The 25,500-nt window shown below is 40.3% G+C and overlaps 1 long non-coding RNA gene across 6 annotated transcripts in view; it reads right to left on the reverse strand.

Annotated features, from left to right (window-relative positions):
* Positions 1-25,500, reverse strand: part of LOC132252418 (uncharacterized) — a 275,583-nt gene that overhangs the window by 80,729 nt on the left and 169,354 nt on the right. For 5 of the 6 annotated variants that reach the window (XR_009464309.1, XR_009464308.1, XR_009464305.1 and 2 more), the window contains exons 4-5: positions 10,984-11,231; positions 8,995-9,141 (exon numbers count right to left, since the gene is read on the reverse strand). This is a non-coding gene — a long non-coding RNA (uncharacterized LOC132252418). The remainder of the gene's footprint in view (positions 1-8,994; positions 9,142-10,983; positions 11,232-25,500) is intronic. The other variant, XR_009464310.1, reaches the window with a different exon arrangement.

A 25,500-nucleotide genomic window follows, 5' to 3' on the forward strand; every position in this document is an offset into this window, starting at 1 on the left:
AATACTATAAGAATTAGTGTTACAAAAACAACTACAATTACAACTAAAAGTTAAATTTGAATCAATACTATTATTTTTCATATTATACTTACAATCCTAGAATTCTGAGAAGCCAAATACCAAAATATGGTTTCATTCCTCAGTAGTACGATTCAATGGGTTGGCCTCAGTAGTACAGTTCAATGGAATGGGCTCACCTCAGCAATACAATTCAATAGGCTGGCCTCAGCAGTGATAGGACTAAGTCCCCTTCCTTCAGTCCCTTTCAGGTGCTCCGCAGCTTCAGCGTGAACTAAGAGATTTGTGTTCACGGAGAGGGTGGTTCAGGTGATCAGTCTGATCCGGGCTACACTTGCGATTCTTCCTTCGTTGTTCTGCAAGTATAGTCACCTCCAAATTGGGACAGTAAGTTACAGTTTTTATTGAGTGAGCTGCCATCAGTGGGCTCCTCCTACTCAACCTGTCATTACCACCAAATTTGGGCTCGGATCTTACTCAACAGATTCTTTTGCCTTTGTTGAGCATTTTAAATTACCTTTGGGAAACTTCCATATCACTGCAAATGCCCTTTTCTTACCAATCTGGTCAAAAGGCCTTAGGGTTTGATCTCTCGGAATTTAGGATATTTGCTCTCTTTGTAAAAGACTTCTAAAGATAAAATTTAAATTAAGACTTTAAACAAAGTCAGGACCTTTTGCACGTAGTCCCAAAACAATGAGCTAGATAAAGAGATAAATCTTATCTTCTTCCTGAAACTGGCTAATGGGCAACCTTTACAAACATTCAAACTATTTCATTCAATATGACATGGCACAGTAATTAAGTGCAATAAGACGTACATGTAGACAGTGCTAAGGTGCAGGGGGTGCCTGCTGCATGGCTCCATACTTTAGCACTCTTTTGCCCCAGCCAGCCCCTCCGCCACCTGAGGTCACCACCTGGTGCCAGGGGCTGATTCCCTGAGCCTGCTGCCAGCCCAGGGCTATTTCTCCCTGGCTCAAACTGCTGCTGTGCTGGGGGCACATGTAGACGCTGTACCGTGGAGTGGCTAACTCTGGCTCAAACTGCTCTGGACTGCATTGCATCACATCAGTTTCACACATAGGTGCATCCGACCATTGCCTCCATACCAAGGGCAGCTGGCTGGAGGAGAGATGGGATGCAAAAACGTTTCAAAGTCTTGTCCATTCACTGACAGTACAAAGGTATTTGGGGCAATTGTAGTTGGAATGGAAACAGCAGCAAATCATAGGGTCTGCACCAGAAGCCAACCAAACCCCTATTAATTCCAAGATAAACCACTTCCTACCTACAACTTCCCTATGCATCAAATCATCGGTGATAAACCCCCAGTAGCGATTCACCCTTACATGCACACACTATTGCTAAAAGTCCAAATGCAGCTTCTCTCCACTGCCACTTCAGCCTTTTTTCCCTACTCGGAACAAAACAGGAATACTGCTACGTCTCTGGCAGGGAGCAAAAGATGCAAGGTATCCGAGACCAAAGAAAAGGGGCATCTGGTATTATCCAAGCAAAAGTAAAACCAGCCTCAAACTTCAGCACCCTAGCCTGACTGGGTTTACAGCTCACATATTTAGCTCATATTTTCCCATTATTGAACTGCTTAGTACTTGAAATGTCCAAGGCAGCTTTCTTGTTTTAGTGTATTGAATTCTGTACTCTCCACTTTAAAAAATAAAGAACTATATGCTTTAAAATGTTTATGGACCTCCTGTAACAGCAGGCCTGGGGGAGAAGTCAGGGTGTGCTAACAGGTATGCAGACAAAGTTTAATACAAAGACAGATTTGCTACTGTTTATTGCTTTGCTGCAGGCCTACAAGCCTGGAATATAAAGATGGAGGAAGTACTGCCCAGGACCAGCCAGCATAGTCCTGCTGTAACTGATCCTACGCTGTCCCCACATAGGTGACATGAGGTCTTTTCTCCACAGCCCAGACTTCTGCAAAATATAGTGACAGACTGCAGAGCAGCCCATGGGCAGCCTTCAGGAAACTGCTGTGAATCAGCACTGCTGTTCATAGTCTTATTTAACCCAAGGGCTGTTCTTGCTCCTGGGGCACAACCGAGTCTCAATCAGAACAGTAAATCTTCCCTTTGATACATATTTGCAGTAATCGTGAATGGCATAAACATGGTTTGTCACATTTACCCAGGTATCAAAGGTTGTAGAGGAGAAACTGCATTTTATTATATCTTAATATTTGAGGAAACTGTGTTTTGTCATCATACTCCAACAAATCACTAGAGCTAGATTTCCAGTTTGTAGCCATATTGGTTTATTTGCAAAAGCAATCAGGACTTGTGGTAGAAAGCTTGCAATTAAAAAATGATTCTTTATTTATTTATTTATTTATTTTTTTACAGAAGTCTAGTTGTAGGGCTGTGCGAAACAGCACCATTTTGTTTCAACTTCCGTTTCGCTGTTTTGAAGCACTGTTTTGTTTCATTTTGTTGAAACTTGTTCTCTGTTTTGATGTTTTGCCCATAGGCTATAATGGGGAATCATGAAACTCCCTATAACTTTGCAATTTTTTTGCCTGATTGGGATGAAAATAGCAGAGACGGTAGCCCCTTCTGCTGGCATGAAGTGTGCCAAGTTTCAAGGAGATAGGTGCAGGGGTTTCTGGGAAACTGCGCATCCAATTGTTCAAAGCAAAACTCATATCACTTGCCAGCAGCGGCAGCCTGCTGTCATCCTGCATGCAGATCTGGGGTTGTGCGCCCCCCTGGAAAAGCTGGGGGAAGCAATCGGAGACCTGGGGGAAAGATCAGGGAGCTGGGGAAATCAAACTGGGAGCTGGGGGAATGTTTAGGTCTCTGTTCAGCTCCCAGTTTGATTCCCCAGCTCTCTGATCATCTTCCCAGCTCTTCCCGGGGGGTGCAGGACTCAGATCTGCACACCAAGTTTCCGCAGCCTGCCACTACAGGCTGGGGCAAGCAGCGGCAATTTAGTCTTCCCGGCACTCGATGTGGACTGCGCCGAGCGGCTGCTGCTGGCCTCCACTTGCAGCGGCAGCCTGATGAAACCCTGCATGCAGATCGGGGGCCTGTGCCCCCCAGGAAGAGCCGAGGTAATGATCAGAGAGCTGGGGAATCGAACCAGGAGCTAGGTGTCAATAGCAGGGCAGTCCTTCCCCTCTCTTCTCTCTCCCTCTCCTTAGTTTCTATTTAACTGCAAGCAAGCCCAGCTTCAAAACTCGAAACATTTTGAAACATTTTGAGTACCCTTGTTTCATTTTGAAGCTGTTTGGAAGCCGTTCATTTCATTTTGATTTCATTGTTTTGAGCTCGAAACGCGTCGAAACGGCTTCGAAACAAAACACCCATTGACATTTCGCACAGCCCTAAAAGATATCACTTCTACCACGAGTCCTGATTGCTCAGAGCTAGATTTAACACTCAACACAAGCTCAGCCAATATTGGCTTATTTGGGATAATGTTAGTCCCTCGCTTGGGCGATTTGTATTTCCCTACTGGCTTTGTCATCTTTTTGAATTCACAATCCTAAACATCTACTAATAACATTCAATTTGCTTACCCTGGTTGTGTTCATGTCCAAAATTATTCAAGTGTCTGTGGTTTCACGCGGCTGCTCTGAGAAAGTTTCAAAAGCACTAGAGGAGTCAAGGGAATTGATTTTTAAATGGTCATGCATAGGTATGGATGACAGAAGGTCTATAGATTTCTATAACAGTACCGCATTGGATTAATTCCTTCCATAGTGCAAGCTAAATACCAGAGCAAAGGAATAAAAAGTTTGCTTAAAACTTAACACAGACGGTTAGACCACAAATGTTTTCCAAGCGTGTGAAAATAACTATGGACTACTGCCTTATTTGGAGCTGTACTAAGAAAGAATTAGCTCAATAATGAAAAGAAAAAATTTCAATAATGGTAAATCAGTGGTTCTCAACATTTTTGGACTTGAGGCATCCTTCCATAACTTTTGTCAGTTGAGAGGCACACAATTCAAAACCTAATTTATATTTGATGGTGCTTACCTCCCCTCCTTGCAGATGCTAGACAGTAGGGATAAGAAATCATCCAGGCAGGGGCAAACCTGAGTCTGTACTTAATCGTCTTAATTTATCCGCTCATCTCCTCATGCTTTGCATATCTCCTCGCGCCTCCCAGCATACTTCAAAGGATCTGGCTACACCCTGGTTGAAAATAACTGTGCTGAGTTACAATAGCGCAGTTTGTGAAATGGTGAGGTACAGAAGACCTAAAAGGACTCCAAATGTTTTGAGAATAAGGTCCAGAATCTCACACAAAACTACCAAGGATCACTCCTTCTTGCAAACCTGTAAACATAGCAGTTGCTCAGGAAATTAAACTACTGCAAAGTAATAGATGAATTCCTTAGAAGGTAATTAATCCAATTAAGAGAACATGGTCACCATAATCTTCTGCCATCATTGCTGATTACCAAGGTATGTTTGCAAATAGATGCTTTGTTCCATAATTAATTTGGCTTTTCAGACAAAGTGCACGGTCTTATTAGAAGAGTACATTGGCATTTCTATACTAAATCCCTGCTTTAATGAGCTTACAAGTACTACCCTGGGCTCAAACTTCTCGATGTAAAAAGGTACTAGCTCAAGCATGATGTCTTAAAAATGCCAAGAGAAAGAGGCTTTTAGATTCATGTTTCTATTTCAATTGCTCATAAGGAAGTTCTATGGTTACCGTAACTTATGTCCATACACAAAAAGCAGTACAAAGAAATGGAGGGAAGAAAACTTATGGCATCCAGACGACTGAGATCTTGCCCAAAATAAAGCTAGGAATCTCCTGGGATGCAAGGCAAAAGAGTGAAGGACTACTGGGATGCCCAGCATCACCAAAGCTCTGCTAGTACAGCTACTGGGGCACACAAAAAACTCAAGACAAACTCCTTAGGAGATGTAAGTCCCTTACTTTACCTGGTAAATTTTCAGCAGATTCATCAGAAAGAGGCACAACCTTTGATCTTCCTACTTCAGTCAGTCCTTCAAATCCCACATTGTTTCTCATTAATGGAACGTTTCCCGTAGATGACAACGTGGGAGTGAAATGGGATACCCGAAATTTTTTTTGAAATACCCCACTCTGGGGGCAGTCTGCCCTGCTTGATATTAATAAATATACAGTGTGGGAGGCTACCCTGATCTATTATAATGCACACCTGAATTGTGGTTGTGGCCTTATGGGCCAACCCCATGGCTCCCTACTTCCCCTGCACCATGTCATATGCCTTGCAGATGGCATTTTTACAGATGTTCTATCAATTGCTGATGCAGCCCCCTTACTGGCCCTTTTGACCCATCACTTTCTCTCAGCCCCACTCGGGGCTTTCAGACCTATCACCCTCTCTCTCAGCCCCCACTCAAGATACCAGACCCCTTGGTCTCTCCTTTGGCTCCTCTCCAGGCCCTCACACACTTAGGTCTCATGCGACCACTCCCTGAGCTACCAGGCCCCTCAGCCCCTCTCTAAGCTGCCAGCCACTTCTGGTCCCCATCCTGGACCCTCTCAAAGTACCAAAGTGCATAGTCCTCATGTTATACAGTGCTCATGCAGGCAAAAGACTCGTATTGACAATGGTAGACTCGTAATTTCACATCCACATTCATTTCTCTCTCAACTACGTTGAGATGCCAGAGCGAATGACCATTTTATAGTAGCCATAATGATTTAGGCTACCACTTTACATGCTTGAAATAGATGGTCATGGCAGATTAGTCATCCTTTTCCTTTGCTTTGCTTTACACCAAAATGTGACAGATATAAAATTTGTCACATGGTGTAGTTTTTATATTAATTGTTTTTAATAATGTCCACAATATTACACTTCCAGCTTTATGACCTCAGGTGTTATTATACTACATACCTAATTTAGTGCAGCCTTCTAATTTTTAGGATACACAATCTATGCCTTCCTAAAGCTGCATATAATGCTGCTGTGATATATGTTAGCTATAGCTCATGTCTTCTTTTTGGATTACTGCGTATTTATTAATTTTAAAGTGTACTGTTCTACACAGAGAAGAACTGGAGGACAAACCTCTCACAATGATGTACTTCTTACCTTTGTGGGAATGACTATGCCAAGGAGTATGGAGCATGACAACTACCAGTGGGAGAGAGGTGACCTAAAAAAAATCAGTTAGTTGGGACTCCCTCCCTTGCTGAGGGAATGCCAAAGGCAGAGGTAGCTACTGAGCAGAGGTCAAGACTAGATGCCAAGAACTTGATTTATAATCCTGGATCCTAACTTGTCTAAGGCCACTGAACTTCATAGTTCTGCCTAATTCCCTACCAATCCTAACACCTTCCCACCTACCCATTTCATTTAATGTTTCTACACAACCTTAAAGATGGAAAAGAAGTTTTAAATTCCAAAGAAAGGAAATATTTTTACTTTCATTATGATCATCTTTGTAATTCCTACCTTGCAATCTGTACAAATTATTTAAAACCTTCCATTTACATCTGGCTTCAGGATTATGTAAACTGCTTGCATCCATCAACTGTGAATCATAGAGAAGTAGGGCTGGAAGGGACATCCAGAAGGCACATCTAGTCCAACCCTCTGCCTGAGGAAGAACCATCCCTATCCAAACCATCCCATATAACCATGATCTAAACACTACATAAGACTACCATCAGACCTGACAACACCAACCTAGCACCTTAGCTTGCCATAGGTGAAGCAGGGGAACCACGGTGGCCAGTGTCCTGCTTCTATATAATGTTGTCAATATATACTCAAGAGGTCCCGGGTAGAGGGCCATGCCCCTTGCTACAGAGAAAGGCAAAAACTGCTACAGTCCATACAGCTCTGACCACAAGTAAAATTCCTTCCTGACCCCAAATATGGGGATCGGTCTGACCTGAGCAGAGGATTCCCTCTAAGCCAGGAACCTCCAGCTTTGCTCCCAGCCGGAGTATTGGCACACCCCAGTTGCAGTCTCCAGCCTTGGCAGTAGCCAGCACCCAAAGCCTCTGCAAACACCTAAGAACACCCTAACACATATAGCAGAAAAAAGGGGTGGGGGGCAGGGCAGGAGCAACCAATAAAGCACAGAAGCATGGGAAATACCCATGGTAGAAACAGGTATAGCTACGCCTAGATCCTCCCCAGCCAGTGGCTGTCCAACCTCTTCTCGAACACCTCTAGTAATGAGAGTCCACAACTTCCCAAGGCAGTCTATTCCACTGCCTCACTATTCTAACAGCGAAGGTTTTCCAGATATCCAATCTAAATTTACTTTCCTGCAGCTTCAAGCCACTGGTCATCCTCTCTGCAGCAAGAAAGAAAAAGTGCTTCCCCCTCTTCTTTATGGCAGCCCTTCAGGTATTTGAAGACTGCTATCATGTCTCCTCTTAAACTTCTTTTCCACAAGCTGAACATGCCTAGCTCCTTTAGCCTCTCTTCATATGACTTGCTTTCTAAGCCCTTTCAAAGCCATCTTTGTTGCTCACCCTATCTTACTTCTCCATGCCCTTTTTAAAATGTGGAGCCCAGAGCTGCACGCAGTACTCCAGATGAGGCCTAACCAGTGCTGAGTAGAGAGAAACTATTACCTTCGGCATCTTGGACCTAATGCTTCTCTTGATGCATCCCAAAACCACATTCGCCTTTTGTGCAGTTGCACCTCTCTGCAGACTCATATTGAGTCTATGATCTACCAAGACCACCAATTTGTTTTCCAGAGAGCTGCCATCCAAGCAGGTGTCCCCCATTTTGTATTTGTGGTTGTGATGATCTCTCCTGAGGTGTAGCACCTTCCAGTTGTCTGCATTGAACTTCATCCTGTTAGCTCTAGCTCAACTTTCCAATCTGTTGAGATCCTTCTGAACTGTGCTCACATCCTCTGTGTTCACAGTCCTTCCCAATTTCATGTCATCTGCAAACTTGCTCAAGAACCTTTCTATGCTGGCATCTAAATCATTAATAGATAAGTTGAACAGCATTAGGCCTCCCTGTGGGACTCCACTCGAAACCTCCCGCAGCTAAAGAGCGATAGCTAAAATGGGAAAGAAAAGTCAACGTGAAACACGGAGGACTAACAAAATAGCCACAGAGAGAGAAGACATAACACAAAGCAGTCCAGGTCAGAAACATGCATTGAAAAAGAATTGTATGTACATACATTTATACATACATATAAGAAGCCCTTTAACAGTCTAGCAAAGGTAATATTTAATTCCTACATGCAGGTTTCCTCTGAAGTCTTGAACAAGTCCAAGACAAATAGTATAAAAAATAATCTATGCAAAAAAATTCATTAGCTATTAATGAAGCTGAAAAAAAGGAAATGGGTGTTTAAGGCAGTCCTGACAAGACCCATTTCTGGCCATGCATTGCCAGTGTCCTTGGAAAAATCTCTTAGCAACAGACCAGTGGTTTCCTTGAAAAAGATTTTGTGAAGCTCCTGAAATGTATTAGTAACCCACAGCGAATGGTGTTAAAATCAGTCACCGTCTCATTAATCTCTTGCAACAGCTGACAAACTTATGCTGCTGGGACTTGAACCAGTGACCATAACCATAAGACATTAGGCTTTGCCACTTGTGCTGTAGGTGATTTTTTATTGGCTGCCAGTGGCAGTAGTACTGTATTCTTCCCCTCAGAAATGGTTACTAGGATGGATGTATAAGCTACACAGCAGAGTTTTAGTCCCCTAAACGTACTGAAAGGCGACATTGTGACTATTTTACAATGGACTAGACAAGCTCTCAGGTGACCCCAGGGCTGGATATGCCATATGCTTCAGTCTGGTTGCTACCTCCTCTTAACCAACATATACTTACAGAAGATGACAAGTCACAGCCTTTTTCACTTGGAGAATTTAATGAAATTCTGCTATCAAAAATCCCTGTGTGATCTAACGAGTCAGTGAGTTGTAATTGTGAAGCTGAGGATATCACGAGGCCCCTTGTGCATTCCTGAGACAAAGGAGTCCATTTGCTGTCTCTTACCTATCTTTTTTAATATGTTGTATGAGACTGCTTTACAGTAATGGCTTCTTTCATTACTTTCAGTAGTGTCCCTCCTGGGATGATTTTAGGTAAACATCCTGATGAGTCTTATTCAAAGTTCATCCACACTCATCCGAAACACTTTGGCTAAGAGTAGAAAACAAAACAGGAGTCAGGCTTCCAAATCCATATTATAATTATGTAAACCCCTGACCTATGCCCACAGAAATATTACCAGATTGTATTACAATTTAAAACAGAAGACTAAGGTGCTTAACCATGTTACGTGGTTCTTTTAATCATGTATTTTATCCCTTAACACAGGGTGAATGTCACCGTGCTAAAATGCAGCGCAAGTAGAAGAAAATAAAAACCGTTCCTGTAAAGAGAATACCAAGTTACTGACCACCCAAAGAGCAAGTGGGCTTACTCTGAATTCATATCTGAACCAAGCTTAGGTAGGCCATACAGGCATATGCATATTTATATAGGAACCAGTTTGCCCATCTATATTTAAAATAAAGAAACCCTTCTGAATTTCATAGACATTTATGATGGACCAGCATGATGATAAGAAAGCCTCTCACTGTCTCTGCAGACTAGGTAATAGAAAAGATCAAAGGAAATGTCAATTGGGAACAAGTGTCTCACTTTGGCTGTATCAGAGTGAATTCTATTGGCAAGTGGCTTGATAATAAAGTTTTAATTTTCCTCTCCTGTTCTGATTGCATTAGTATAGTAAAGGCAACAGGAAAAAAGCAAGGCCACCCAGCGGGCTCTGTCCTGCTGTCATTCCTGGGAAGAAAAATCTTTGCCATCTTATTCAGGAACAAAAGTGACTGAATTTATTATATGAAACAGTTTAATTATTTACTGTGCCATGGGCATACTAATGAGAATAAATTGGTACTGTAATTAAATATGCAGTAGCTTGGCACTGGTTCAATCAGTGAAAAAATCAGGTGTCAGCAAGCACTGGATAATTATTACTGATGGTAGACTGAAAAAAAATAATCTTTGCTTGTTTGACTAAAAATTAAAAGGGCTCTCATGAAGCCTATTGAAACTATGCCTACAATGTCTGTGTGAGTACCTAAAAGAAAAAAAAATAAAAACATGATGCTTCTTCATATAAATGAATGATAGAATATTAAGCGATAATAAATAATAATAACTTGGAAATCTTTAAGTATTTTCCATCAGAATTGCCTTTATAAAGATCAATGACCATACATGAGAGAGATTTTATTTAGTCCCATTGTATAGACTGGAAGTTTAAAGGATTGGCTCTCCCAGCTGTCAGGAACAGAAGCAACATCTTCTAAGATCATTCTAACTATCTCTGTAGAAATCAGAGGAAAACAGAGTGAGTATTAGGGGTGTGCGAAATGGGCTGTATTCGACTCGGATTTGGATTCGGATTCAGCCTGAATTGATTCAGATCACTGTCCCCAATTCGATTCGGCTAAATCTGAATCTGAAGATTTGATGATGAGTCATAGAATCAGCGATTTGGCCATAGACACAGCTTTAAAGGTTTTTTCATGGATAAGCCATGGGGGGATCCTGGGTGTCCCCCCAGACCCAGGAGGCACCAGTTGCTGAGCCGAGTTATGGAGTGGAGTGTTGTTGTAGCTGTGATAGTTCAGGAAATGTAAGAGAAACAAGGAATCTTTGAGATATCTTTTACTAGACCAGCTGTATAGTTGGGAGCTTTGGGACTCCTCAGACCTCTGAGACAGTTATAGGCATGGATGAAAACTTTCCAAATTACATTTGTAAGGACTGAAATTCACATTATACACTCACCTAGATCAGGTACAATAACTAAAGAACAGGCACAGATGAGAAGAGACCTTTGAAAATCTGAATTATCAGCATTTTTAAAATAGTTACATTTGTATTACAAGGATTCTGAGCTGTTTTAAATCAGTGTAGCTCGCCTGCCATCACCTTAGAGTCTGGCCCATTACAGATTATGCATTATACCTTCATTTGGAAGCAAATTTTCAGTTGATATAAACTGTCATAGCTACATTACAGATAATTTGCACCAGCTGAGGTTTGCTTCTTGGTATATATCAGCCAAGCGTTGTTGAAATAAATGGCTTGCATCACATGAGGATCTGGGATGGGAGGTGGAATTTAGCAGATACACTGTGTCTGATCCAGACATAACTCCCTGTATATGGAACCGCAGCTCTCAGGTAGACAGAGCTTGGAGGACTGGACCGTACCTAAAAATTATAAAGCATGAATTTTTTAAAATTATTGTTAGTAAAATATTTTCTATACAAATACATTTCACTATCTGAATGCCTTGAACACTCATTTTTTCATATTTATGCCACACTTTGTATTACAACAAAGAACATCAAGCAAAATATAGCCCTTCCTCTCTATTCCCACTGCTTTTGTTCCACATACAGCCAGACATGTGCTTGGAATCTAGATGTGGATTGTTCTGCTGCGGTGCAGATCGTTCATCCCCTACTACTCCTTGTAAGGGGAAGCTGGTTTCCCGGTGTTCATGTATTATACAGTGCATGGGAAGAATAACTTTTCATTTCACTAGGAAGTAAACAGAGATAAGCAATCAATTATTATTATTTCCCACTGACTGACTGTGCTTCTGGATCTTCACCTGCAATTACTGGTCAGACTTCAGCATTACCAACAGCTAGGAAAACATCCAACCGGGGACTTTAAATGTCTTCTGTCAGCATAAATATTTTGTATACCTAATATTAAACAACTTCTGGATCCATGAAAACCTCTCTTTAATAACAGACATTCTCACACTTGTATCCTACCCTGACACACCAAGATATCCATGGATTGCAGTCTCTCTCTCTTGCGCTCGCTCCTAGCTAACTTGGCAGACAATGAAGCGATATTACTTGTGATTCCTGCTGCTTTGGCAAATGAGAGGCTGCAAGTGAATTTTCCGATTTTCTGCCTCCCCTGATGAATTCTTTTGTAGGCTACAATATTTTCCCGTAGGAAAGCGCATGATATGTTCTTATTCTTGGAATCCCTGAGCCAATTTAACAGTAGCCATTCCTCATGTCAAAATGCCTACTGCTAGTTGTATGGTAGTTAATTGCATTAACAGCGAAAGTTGGTTTTAAGTGAATTACATTAGTAAGGTTAATAAATAACAATGCATGCTAAAAGTTTTACACTACCAAAGGAAAACAAAAAACAACAATTCACTGATGTTTTTCAAGCTGTATTGTAATTTGCCTGGAACATCCAACTTCAACTATACTAAGCAGTGTATGCATTAATACAATTAACACAGTTTCAGTGTTTACACTAACTGCAATGAAATACCATCATGAGGGGCCTTATCTCACCGCTAATAAGTACATGCGGAAAGACAATAATAGAATTAACAAATCAATTAATTTAAAACTTAATTACAAGGGATTTTATTAAATTTGAATGGCTGTAAATAGAGTAAAGAAACAAATCTTCAGCTGGTAAAGTCAGAAGAATGCCACTGATTTCTATACCAGCGCACTCTTTGCGAACAAAACCTCAGCCAGCATGAATACAACCTTAATAATAAAATGTGTGTGTGCATAAGTGTGCACAGGGACACATGCACAAACTCTCCCATGGCATACATACACACACAGGGTGCGTTTACATGCACATTTACTGTGCAGTAACTAAAATTACTGCATAGTATGGGCGCGTCTAAATACACACAGCCATACTGCACAGTAATATGGTGACTTATGCCAACTTTAGAGTAAATTTGATACCTGCATCATGCAAGTATCAAATCTGTGCCTGATTAGTTACTGTGCAGTAATGCACGTGTAGATACCTTACTGTGCAGTAACATTGTGTATGCAGACTGACTTGGGACTTCAGTCCCAAATCAGTCTACACACAGCATTAATGCACTTTAATGCCTACACATGTAGATGCTAGCCTATTCCCGCTTACTGAGCAGTAATTTACTGTGCAGTAAGTTTAAGCTGGCGCTGAACTGAAAGGCCTAGGGCATCTCTTGCAATCACTGCTGATGTCATAAACAGAGCACAGCAAAGGACCGATACATTTCTTACTTTAGGGTCTGCAAGTAATACAGAAATTTATAAGTGTCTGTTTTCTTTTCTCATTACTGACCTATTCTGTAACTGCTGTTAATTTATAGAAATGGTGAAAAAGTGGCTGAAGGCTCCCATACATTCTCCCTCATTTTTGTGCCAATGCCTTTATGGTGGGTACAGACTTGACTACTTTGTAAGTCAGCTAGGATACAGGTATAGATCCTCAAGTTTGTCCCTAGAACTACATCAGGGCCCAGAATCATGGGTCCAGTGTTGATAGGCGCGCATCATACACACAAAACAGATAACATCCTTTTTGAAACAGGAATGTATTTTTAATCAGTAGAAGATAGGGAGGTTTTGGAAGATCCAAGTGAATACACATAGAAAGATGATCAACTGAGTAAAGTGATGTCTCTTTTTTTTTTTTTAAACACAGATCACAATCAGACTAATGAAGAAAGAAAGAAGATTTTGAGGAAAAAGCACAAGTGGGTCTCACTTCTGAGCTCAACCACAGGCCCATCACGTCTGTGGGCCTTAGTTTTTCCTCTATACAATAGACATATTTAATACTTCATACCCTATGTTATATCATCTACATTTGATGAAATATATTGCTTCCTGCCAAAGCTCATGCCTTTCTGAAGCAATTAGTTGTTACGGCACTAGCCTGCCCAAACTGCGGCCTTACCTCAAGTGTGATTTGCACTTGAGATTTGCATATCACAGTAACATGGGCTTAGGTACCTTGACAGTTTAATTCATGTTTCTGAATAAATTCTCTCATCAGTGGCTTTGTAAGTTCGTGATCTAGCCCTAAATTAATTTAAGTGATGGACTAATATACTTTATTTCACTGGGAGTTGTAGGAAGATTTAGCTTTTCATCTTTTGTGGAAAAAATACTGAGAACTCTGGAAAAGGATCATAAAAACTCCAGCTCCTGGCTAATCTAAACAAAGTTTAGTGGGGGGAGATCCTGAGCTGTGAATAGAGTTTTAGCAATTTCTGACTACTCAGATTAGACACGAGACTCATTGAGGAACTGCCATTTTACTAATGAGTTCAAAAGACACTGAAATCATCTAAAACAGTCTCACATTATTGAATGTTGTAGTTACAAAAAAACCCCCCAAAACACAAGTGCCTGGATTTTTAAATTGTTTGTATCCAATGGTGCTTAGAATAAGTACGTACATATATTTATGCCTAAATGGACCCCGTGTTTACTAAGATTTTATGCATAACCCCAGTAAATGCCCACATAAACACTAGTATCACCGTGGCTGTTTATGCGATTCTACAGGCCCCTCTGCACGTGCAGGTAAAGGTGCAATGGGATGTAGTGCACAATTGCACCTCCTGCCAAGAGGCATGACTGTGGGATCGTGAATCAGATCCCATCATGTCTAATTACTGGTGAATGGGGAGCCTGATCCTAGGCTCCCCCTGTACAGGCTAGAAGCAAGTTCCCATAGCTGGGACTCCCCTTAGACGACGAGGCTCCCAGACACAGGGGCTCGTCATACACCCCATGGCTGGGAGATGGAAGATCCTGTGATGTAGCCAAGGGGGTGCCCTACATAAAAGAGTAATAGATGTAATGTGTAAAGGGCCCCTAAGGAATCCATATTAATCACTGTACATACAAATATTTTTCAATTTTAATACTGAACAACAACAAAAACCCTATGCATTTAAAGATGCATGTTCCATTTCATATGGTCTTCAGAATTTCAACTCCTGAACTCCAGTACACTGAACACATAGAAGAGCAGGCTGCTTATGAGATAGGGTTAATAATACAGGCTCCCTTTAGATATTTTCAAGCATTGCTTGATTCACTGACTGGCTGGCAAAAAACCCTGTTTTTAGTTTGTGTTCAGGTTCCTTTAGTCATAAAGTAATTGCAAGTAACAGAGGGAGAAATTCTACAAAGGTTATGTCATTCACTTGCCCTGGCCTGACACCTAAAGAATCGTTTTTGTGGACAATGCCCATACCTGACTGGAATATATATGACTTTTGTATGCAAGCAGTTTTGTATGTGACTGAAAAGATGGGAAGGAAATCTGAAGTTCCTTCTACATTGCTCTTAGTGTCTCATATAATGATTGCCATACATGTAGCTGTGGTTACTCAAGGGATGTTTTCATCTTATTCATACAATGCATCTGCTTTGCAAGTAGAGGTTCATTTGTCTTTGGCTGTCTTTGCTAATTTACTATGGAGTTCCTCCTAGGAGAATCTGAATTGTGTTTGAAAGCAATAAAGAAATGTCCTATTGTTTTCCTCTGCATTCAAAGTACATTCTTGGCCCTCTACCATGCATAAAAAGTACATTAGTAACTATGAGATTATCCTATCCAGAACTACTTTTTGGAGAACAGAATCTGTGAGAACACAGGTTACCACCCTGGTTCACACTAACATTAAATTCTTAAGCCCTGAAAAACTTTTTTTAGCCCTGCAAAATGTTTTAGCCCTGCAAAACTGAAGGACAACATTCACTTCATGTAACTAAATACTGCATGTACATACTGCTTCAAGTTACTCCTCTTCTAATCCAAATTTATTATCCCACTGTCTTCCATCTTCCCTCCCTCAGAGTTACAGTGCTTGCTGGACCATCTCTTTATCAGTAATTCCCCCTAAGAGTGTGCCTTTTCTCCTGATGCCCTATTTTTACATTACTAAAGAATTCTCTTGTATGATGACTACTAGATGGCACTTCCCTTGAATGCATCCAGATGTTTTCTGCTCTTCTATTGCAAGAATCAACAGCAGGCAAGAATGCTGAGCTATTTCACACGAGCATAGAACTGCAGATTTAGGAACTTCTTATACCATTTCTCTCTAACATACAGACGTGAACACATCCACACACACATGGCTGCATGCCCATTCCCAGCTGGGAATTGCAAATTGAAACATGATTTCATATAGAAGAATCATAGACAGTCACAACAACAGGTGTTGAGAACAACTTCGGAGGCACTTTGCAAATCCTGCAGAAAAATGCATCATTGGTCCCTACAAACTCTACAGTCCCATTTCAAGGGATGGGTTCTCCCTCTCTCTCTCTCTCACAAAGACAGGATAAGTATAAACTCTGATGCATCACAATTTTTAGAAGCAGGTTCATCTTTTACTATTATTCTGTACAATTTGACTTGAAGGAAATGAGCAGTAAAGGCAGTGAGAAAATATATAAGGCCAAGATTAACAAAAATACTGATTCACAAAGACATTTGCTGTTCCTTTTTTCTAGATTCCAGACATCTCCGTTGCCCTTCATTTTAATTTTAGCATTCTGATTTACATTCTGCAAGTATTCAAGGTATGAAAGAACACAGTGGAAGTTTCAAACTCTTGTTTTCCTGGCCGGTATTAAGGCTTCTTAAAGGTCAAGGAAAATGTACTGTATAACAGATGAGCTGTGATTTGGTTTATTCATCACAAGTTATAGGCAACTCAAAGCAAATTAAGCAAGCACAGGGATATTTTTTTTTTTTGTAATAATTAGTATTTGCACAGTTATTTTAAATCTGTAATCCATTAATCTGTTATCATGCTTTGCTTTTCACACATACAAGCTGTAAAAACAACACATACAATTTTCACATACTAACCTTTACCGGTTAACATATGAAAAAGCTACAATCGCATTTTTGCTTCAAACAGGATTTGACAATTTGTTCTAAAGGACAGTTCAATCATTTTTCACCCGTCTGTCATGTACCCGCAGTATCTACAGTATTACTACAGTTATAACTTTACATGTTTTTACTATACAGAGCTGTCAGTTCCATGTGAAGAGCTAGTATTGTTTCTGAGAAAAAGCAAGTGGGGAAAGAAATAAAGGGAACTTCCCAAAAGAGAGTCAGAACAATAAGAATATTTTGGAATTTGGATGATGACAACCCAAGGCTTTTTTTTGTTTGTTTGTTTTAATTCTGAGAGGCACTTGTGACCTTGTATTTGATGTAACACTATTACAGCCTTACTCACAATAGGTTACTTGCTCTGACATGGTTGTCTGCGCTATCCACTAGGCCTGTGCAAACTGGTGAATGGGGGCTTTTATTTAAACAACTGGGATCTGGGGCCGGCAGGGCAGCCATGGGAGGGCTGGGGGAGTGGGTGGAAGTCGGGGTGGGGGGGAGAGGCTGGGGGAGCAGGCAGGGGATGGGGCCTAGCAGGGATCCCCCCATGGTCCCCTCCAGCCCCCTCACCCCCTACTTACCAGCTCCAAATCTGGCTGCAGCTCCCTGCTGCAGCCACCGGGGACTGCTTGAATCACCAAAGCTCTCCAAATCTTTTCCGAAGATTCAGAGAGCTTTTAATTGATTTGGATACTTTATTTCATAGATTTCATAGACATTCAGGCTGGAAGGGACCCCGGAGGATGATCGAATCCAGCCCCCTGCCCCAGGGGCAGGAACTTAGCAGGGATCATAAGATCCCAGCAAGATAAGCATCCAAATGCATCTTGAAGGCGTTCAAAGTGGGTGCTTGAACTACCTCCGGCGGCAATCTATTCCAAACCTTGGAGGCTCGGACAGTAAAGAAGTTCTTCCTTATGTCCAGCCTGAATTGGTTGTGGTGGAGTTTGTGACCATTCGACCTTGTCACCCCTTGGGGTGGTCTGGTTAACAGATGTTCCCCCAGATCCTGGTGAACACCCCTGATAAACCTATAGGTGGCCACCAGATCACCCCTGAGCCTACGCTTTTCCAGGCTGAAGAGTCCCATGGCTCAGCCTCTCATCACAAGGTCTGTTTTCCTGACCTTAGATCATGCGCATGGCTCTCCTCTGCACTCTCTCAAGCTTTTCCACATCCTTTTTGAATTGTGAAGCCCAAAACTGGATGCAGTACTCCAGCTGCAGCCTCACCAAGGCCGAGTACAGGTGGAGAATGATGTCCCAGGATTTGCTCGAGAAGCATCTATGGATGCAAGCCAGCATTTTACTTGCTTTACTAGCCACAGCATCACATTGAAGGCTCATGTTCATCTTGTGGTCAATCATGACCCCCAAGTCCCTTTCATCTGTAGTGCTAGCCAGCATAGCACTGCCGAGCCTATAAGCATGCTGCAGGTTTTTCCTCCCAAGGTAGAGGAAAATCGGTCCCCTGATTCGATTCGGATTTGGAGATTTGGCCACTTAATTGGCCTGAATCTCCTCTGAATTGAATCAGCATCCAAAGCTTCTCACAGCCCTAATATCCTCCCAAACAGCACCATGACAATTCCAGTTCTTCATTCACTTCAAATTAGCACTACACACAGGGAGGGAGGAAGGAGGACAAAGCTAAGTACAGCTGTTCAAAAAGTCCCTGGTGGAACTGCTCTACTTTACCAAGCTTTACTTAAAGCACTATAAGTTAGAGCAGGAGCGAACTGGACAGACATTCACTGGTCAGTGGCTGTTCAATGCTTGGGATAGCAGCAACTGCATTCAAAGTTAATCCTCGATGGGATCTGGCACAGATGTTTGATAAAGTGCTCTAACAAAAAGTGCTTTAGGTTAGTACACATCCATCCAGGGTTAACTTAGAGTAGGTATGCCATTTTAAAACCTCTTTTATGTGTCATGAATGCCTGTTCTGTTATGGCTTTAAACTGCTTTCTGAGCACTTAAACCACATTAAGTGTCACATCTGTACCTGGGCCAAGCTGTTCACAGAAATCCCAGGGAGAAGAGTTTATATTACATACCATACAACATTAAAACTCGGTCAGTTAACACTGTATTAAATTGCTTAAAGCACAAAAGCCAACCCACCGATGGATAACAACCATGACATTCAGTCCAGCTGGAGGCAAAAGCAGATATGCAAATTAGCAGGCTCCTTACCCTGTTATAAAAATTCAACAGGTTTGAAATATTATTACTTGTACTGCTGCATCTGATCTAGCAATATCTGGAAGTATTTTTACCTTTGTGCAATCTAAAATATAGACAGCTTTAGAGAATGGGTAGTTGACATGGGTAGTAAAATTGTGAGTAGCCAATCTACACTCTCATTTACACTGTAAAGGTGCTAGTAAAATTTCTCTCTCTAGACAGATGTGTAGCCATTTCATTTATTGCCATACATTAGAGTTGTGGAAGGGGATTCTATTTTGACAATAAGCAAGGCATAATAAAACGACTGCCAGATAGCTTGCTGTGGTGTTTACATGAAGAACTAATATTAAAGTGTTTCTTTTCATGTGGTACTCTTCCTTTAGTATGTACCCAGCAAGAAAAGGTTACTTTGTGACCTTTGGCTATTTAATATATTGAAAAAATGGGCAGTTAATAAAGACTTAGGCATAACATTTTATATCAAGACTCATTTATGTGGTGAAGATACTATGTTAAACATTTCAGGTTTGAGATTTTATGCATAGTGTACAACTGGTATCCAGAGACTCACAAAACCTGTCCATTTTAGATCTTCAAGAAGAAAGAAAACCAAATTACTTCTGTCTAGAAGGCTACTGTATCTCTATTGCCCTGAAAAGAAAAGAAAAACCAAGTAAAGATTGTTCATGTGCATTTCTTATTAATGACATGAATACAGATGACAGAAGTCAACAGGTAAGAAGACAACAGCTACCTCGATTCATACGCCTCCCTGCCCAAAATTTATAGGGTATAAATATGGTGACAGACTTCTGAGCTCCATAATGATCTCCTTTTCAGGTTGAGCAAAATCACCCTTACAGCAAACAGCCGATTCCTCCAAAACCACACTGAGATATGCAAACTCCATCCTCAGTCGACAGGTATGTCTTACTATACGACACTATTAATGAACATCAGCTCTAAAAAACACTTAATACTGGGCTAACTTTGATGACACTGAAGTCATTAACAGCTTAGATATAACATTTCAGAGGGATGAGAAGCCAATTACAAATGTTTGGTTTTGTTTTTATAATTTTTTTTAATCCTACCCTTAGGAGTGTGTACGATATTTTTTCCATCTTGCAAAATGTCTATTGTGTCATAGCTCAAACCCACTCTCAGACACCTTACCAAGACCATGAGTCCAGGATTGACTTATTAATATTAGCAAAGAAAGCCTATTTTGCATGTCAATTTGTGTCCTCAAGATTAAATCACAAATGTCCTGTCCCATCCTTACATATTAAGAACCAAAAGCTGGACATCCAAACTATTTAAACTAGCTTTGAAAATTCCACGGAGGGTCACTTTGAGTATTTGCTAACTGCATTACAATCTTCTTGCCCCAAAGGAGATTAATTCTTGTCTCATTCTTGCATTTAATTTTATTATCTGACTGTTCCTGGTTTTATGGTGTATGCGTAAGTTAGTGTCCCCTGATGAACCTGTTTCTTTTCCAACATGCAGGAGATTAGCACGCAGTCTTCTCTTGGGGTACAAGAACAATTTCATTAACGCTAATAATAAGTGGTGATAACCATAGAAACACTCATATTTGTCTAGTGCCATTAGAGCTGACATACTCTGTGCACTATAGCCACCGTAAGGAGAACATGACATGCATTTTAGTAAGCTCAGCATTATATCCAAAAGGACTCAATGGTGCACAAACTGGCATTGCAGAGAAAATTCAGACTGAAATGGGAACAAGAGAGTGAGCCGTTGCATTGAATATGAATAGCTGGCACTTGCAGGGCTCTTATCCCACAAGAGGGGGAACACCCAGACTTCAGGAGATGTCGAAAGCAGTCACAATGCCGCACAATGCTCCGACATCAAAAGTTCTCAGAGAACTTTATTTAAATGTGCTTCCTAATGCTGGGGCTGGAATCACACACTTGCACTAGGCAAGATTATTTAACCTGTATACTGTATTACAATGAAGCATAAATGATGTAACCATGGAAAATCTATTTGTGCAGTGCTAGCTATCTTGTGCTTATTGACAATCACTTAACAGTAGGTAAGAATAGATCACCTTTCACTTGTCCACGGTGTGTTGCTTAGTGGAATTGTCCATATTAGCAATCTACAGAAGATGCTAAATGAGGCAATTCTATTTGTGATTTGTCTTTTCATTCCCTTACTGATTTACTAGATTAACTCTTGATCCTGTCATGGTCTAGTTTTCAAAGCACTCTACCTAAAACTGGCACTGATTCAAATAAATGTTTCTGGAAAATGAATAGGTACTAGAGATAATAAAATCAGATGTCAGTGCATTAAACCTTTTTTCCCCTCGACTGGTCATCACAAACTATCATAAAATCTGTCATAATAAAGCGCAAACTGTTATAAATAAGATGATGAGGCATGAAAGATTGTGTGTGATTTATTTTACATTCATTAAAACAAATGGGTGATTGCTCATTTGAAGATGCATAAACTTCATGTTGTTACAGACCCCCATTCCCTTTCTTTCCATTTCCATTTCTCTCTGTTTCCAAGATGAAAACTGTCCTATAGTATGAACCTGACCAAAAGAGTGCAACAACATAACGAGGTCAAGAGCAGATCTTTGCTTCAGGAATCTGAGCATTTTAAATCTCAGGTGGACAGAATCTGATATTTCTCTTCCACGGGGATTTTATACTATTCTGGCATTTTAAGCTAATACATTTTGTCAACAGTCTCATGGATATCAACGGGAGTTGGAAGAACATGTCAATTTTACAAGTTTTCTCGACTTCCAGTGAAATTTTCCTGCCTGGATTGTAGAAGGGGCTGCAGAAAATATAAAAGAAAAATCACTTTTTAAAAAGTGTGGATAAGGTTTTAATGATTTAAGATATGCTTATTCCGCCCCTCCCCACCCCTCTCTTATATTTGCATTTATTTGTATGTGGATTTATTGGCAACGATTATGACAAAATCCTTGTTCCAGTACTTGAAGGGCACAACTTTGAACCTAAATACACAAACACACATGCACACAACTGGTGAATTGCAACACTAGGAAAGCTGCACACTGTTTAAAAGAGGCATTAATTGTTCTTGTCTACTTTGCCCTGCCATCTTCTCCGTCAGTCAACAGTATGGCACTTGTGACACTGAAGTATTTCAGGGGGGCACGGGGTGATGTGGGAAATTTGTGCTCAGGCCTTAGCCACTAAGGAAAAGAAACAAAAAAATTCATGCTCCTAAAATAAAGTGCATTTGTTTTTTTCCCCAGAGTGATTTAGGCTGGCGTCTGATGCTGGAGACAAATAACTAGCTACAGCTGTTGGATTGCTGTTGAGGGCATTTGGACAGTTTAAAGATCCATTAAATCTTCTCAACACCTGTAACCAAACAACTGATGTAAATTAGGCACACTATTGTTTGCTTACATGGCAGACTTAGGGATACTGCAGAGATTTTTTTTAAGATTAAGTTACTCAACAGATTGTCAAGGCTTTACTTTGTGATGCAGTGTTTTATGTTATTTTTCTCAAAATTAATTCCACCACCTGCTTCACAGCTTTGTTACCCTTATGTCACAATGCCTCAAAGATTCTTAGCTGAAAAATGACTTTTTACAATTATGACTGAATGGTTGTATTCCTGATACGTCTCCCATCACCTAAATATCCCTTTCTTCCATGTGTTTTTTCTTTGTGTCCTTCACTTCAGAAACGCTACACTATGTAATCAGAAGATAGTCTGCCGTCCCATAGGGATGGATTTTAATTTCACTTACAGGGGTCTACAACCAAAGCAGAATAATGACAGGTGCCAAGAGATGTTCACAGGTGGCTGGTGCCATTAAAGCAGTTTGAGAGGGCAGAACTATCAGCATTAATTTTTCACCAGTGCAAATTAAAACAGGCCTTATATTGTACCATCTTGAGCCAGGGGCTACTTTACCTACCAGCACCCCCCTTTCCTCTCCCTCCCCCCAAAAAAAACCCAAGGGAGTTTTTTATGATATGGTGATTTTAGAAACTGCTGAAGTCCTTCATACTCGCAGAAGCACTATGGTGTTGTGGAAGCCCTGGGTTGCTAGCCAAGGTAATTAGCTGTTTCCAATAGGCATCCATACCTTGCAGTGCTTATTCAAAACTTGTAAGAATCTTTGGATGCTCTGTAATTCCTATATAGTGTAAATTTAATTGACTCTCCTTTGACAAATTATCACCATGCAGTGCAAACTGTCATATACAAGCACAGACATATGTAATAGAAATGGGTTTGGAAAGAGCTGATGAGCAATTTCCTTTGATTGAATTTTACTGACAGATGAAACAAACGGTAGCTAGATAGCATAGAGATAAATGACGGACAGAAAGAGAAAGGACATCATTCCTCTGATACACTGTATGTCACATATGATTGCTCTAAATATATTCCATAATTTGTGTGTGGTCTGGCTGCCAGAGGGACATCTGCTGCTGGAGATGCTGTACTCCATTACATTAAACTGTAATAGATTACTTCAGAAGGAATAAATTACAGACCTGAACTCACAGGGATAGCTTGCAGGCAGTGGTGGCTACTACTGAGTGGGTAGCAATCTTTCAGGATTCAGTAATGAATATTAGCAGTACCAATTTATTGGTAGTGCCTGGCAGAGAAAATATTGACAAGGGCACCACGGGCCTATTTTGTCTTCTTTACAAATGGTGTCAAGAGATGTTTAAGTGTTCAAACCTAACCAGCAAAATGATCAGCACAGATAATGACACTTCCATACCATTCTGTATAGCATCTAAAGGTCAGTAATTTCAGTCCTGATATGTTGCATTTCCTTTATTGACGGATTAGGCTATGGCATCAATTTTGATCATGCTGGACATGAATCCCTGCAATTCCTGAGATAACAGCAGCATCGTAGAGGCAAGATAAATACAGAATTACTGCACAAAAACACATACAATAAAATACTTATGCCATGGGAAACCTATATAATATGTATATATTATATCTATATCATATGCCCATTACGTATTTATTTTATTACTTAACTTTTTAACATAGTGATTCATGATTTTCTGTATTGTAAGTCTTAAAACTAACTAAATACACATTTGTGTGCAGATTTTGCTAATTTATTTCTTGTACAGAGTGCTCCATATGTTTAACTGCACCATGCTACTTCCTTATACAGTGACTATGACTTGCGCATCCAATGAAAGGCAGTATACAAAGTTTTGCACATGCAGTTGCATGCTTATGTATTCATATCTGAATGCATGGACCTGGTTCTCTTCTGAAAAGTGGACCAAACTAGCTTGAGTTATGTCTACAATGTTGATGAAGCAGCACTGTCACAAACACACTCATTCAGACTAAAGTAGTGAGGGAAAACCAAGGGAAATAATTTTATGAATTGAAATTTTTAAATGACAACATAGACTTTTCATCCTTTTGGTTCAGTAGTTTATAAATAGATTTTTGACCTAATGAAAATGAAAATGTATTTTTAGAAACCAGGTCTACCCTGCAATATTGAACAGGTCTCAAAGATAATTGTTCAACACAGGTAAAGCCTCACCTGAAGCAACATGTCCAGTTGTGGGCACCCAACTTGAAGTAATACACACAGCCTGGAAAGTCTCCAATGGAGAGCAATAAAAATGATCAAAGGTCTAGGAAAGATGACTTGTAAGAAAAGGTTGGAACAAAAGTCTGGAGAAGACAGAGAGAGTATTGGCTAATTGTCTTCAAATGCACAAAAGGTTGTTATAAAAAGGAATATGACAGTATCTGTGTCTAAGGAGACAGAACAAGAAATTATGGGTTAAATTTCAACAAGAGAAATTTAATTTAGATATTACGTAGAACTTTCTAGATCAACTAGTTAATCACTGGAATAGATTACCTGGAAAGCCTGCAAAATTCCCATCACTGAAAGTTTGTAAGCTCAAGTTAGACAAACATTTAGTCAGGGGGGGGATATAGCCCAGGTTGGGCTATACAGCTTTCTCATTTTTCTTCCAGCCCTATTTTATTATGGTTTTGTGATTAAAGCAATATACTTTGGTAACAGTAGAGCAACAAACGTGTGCAAAGTATGGGAAATGACATCATCTTTGCAAAACAAGTTTCTCTGGGAACCCTTCTATTTCCATAGGATTCTGAAAAAAAAAAAAAAAAAAAAAAAAATCGGTTTTCGGTGACCATACACTTTCACACTGATTTCTCTACAAAAATCTGAACCTACGCATAAATTTGTTCACATAAATGTTTCCAGTCAGAAAAAACCTTTCTATTTCTCCATTCATTTATTTGATTTTAATGTCTTGCCGATGCTTTGTTTGTTTGCATGCTTTAGTTGAAAAATATCTTGGTGTATTGAATGAGGGGATTGAGACATACGCCCTCCATGTTTGCAGTCACCTGATTTTTTTCTTAACTTATGATTAAAAAAAAAGTTTTTTGCAAGTCTATCACCTACCCCTAAACAAATGAACACATGGTCCCTTTTGCCCTATAAATTGGAGATACTTGTATTTTCTGTTGAGGATTATGGTCTAATCTAGCATTCCTTGAACATTCA

This window comes from Alligator mississippiensis, chromosome 9 (assembly GCF_030867095.1).
Source record: "Alligator mississippiensis isolate rAllMis1 chromosome 9, rAllMis1, whole genome shotgun sequence".
Classification (NCBI taxonomy): domain Eukaryota; kingdom Metazoa; phylum Chordata; order Crocodylia; family Alligatoridae; genus Alligator; species Alligator mississippiensis.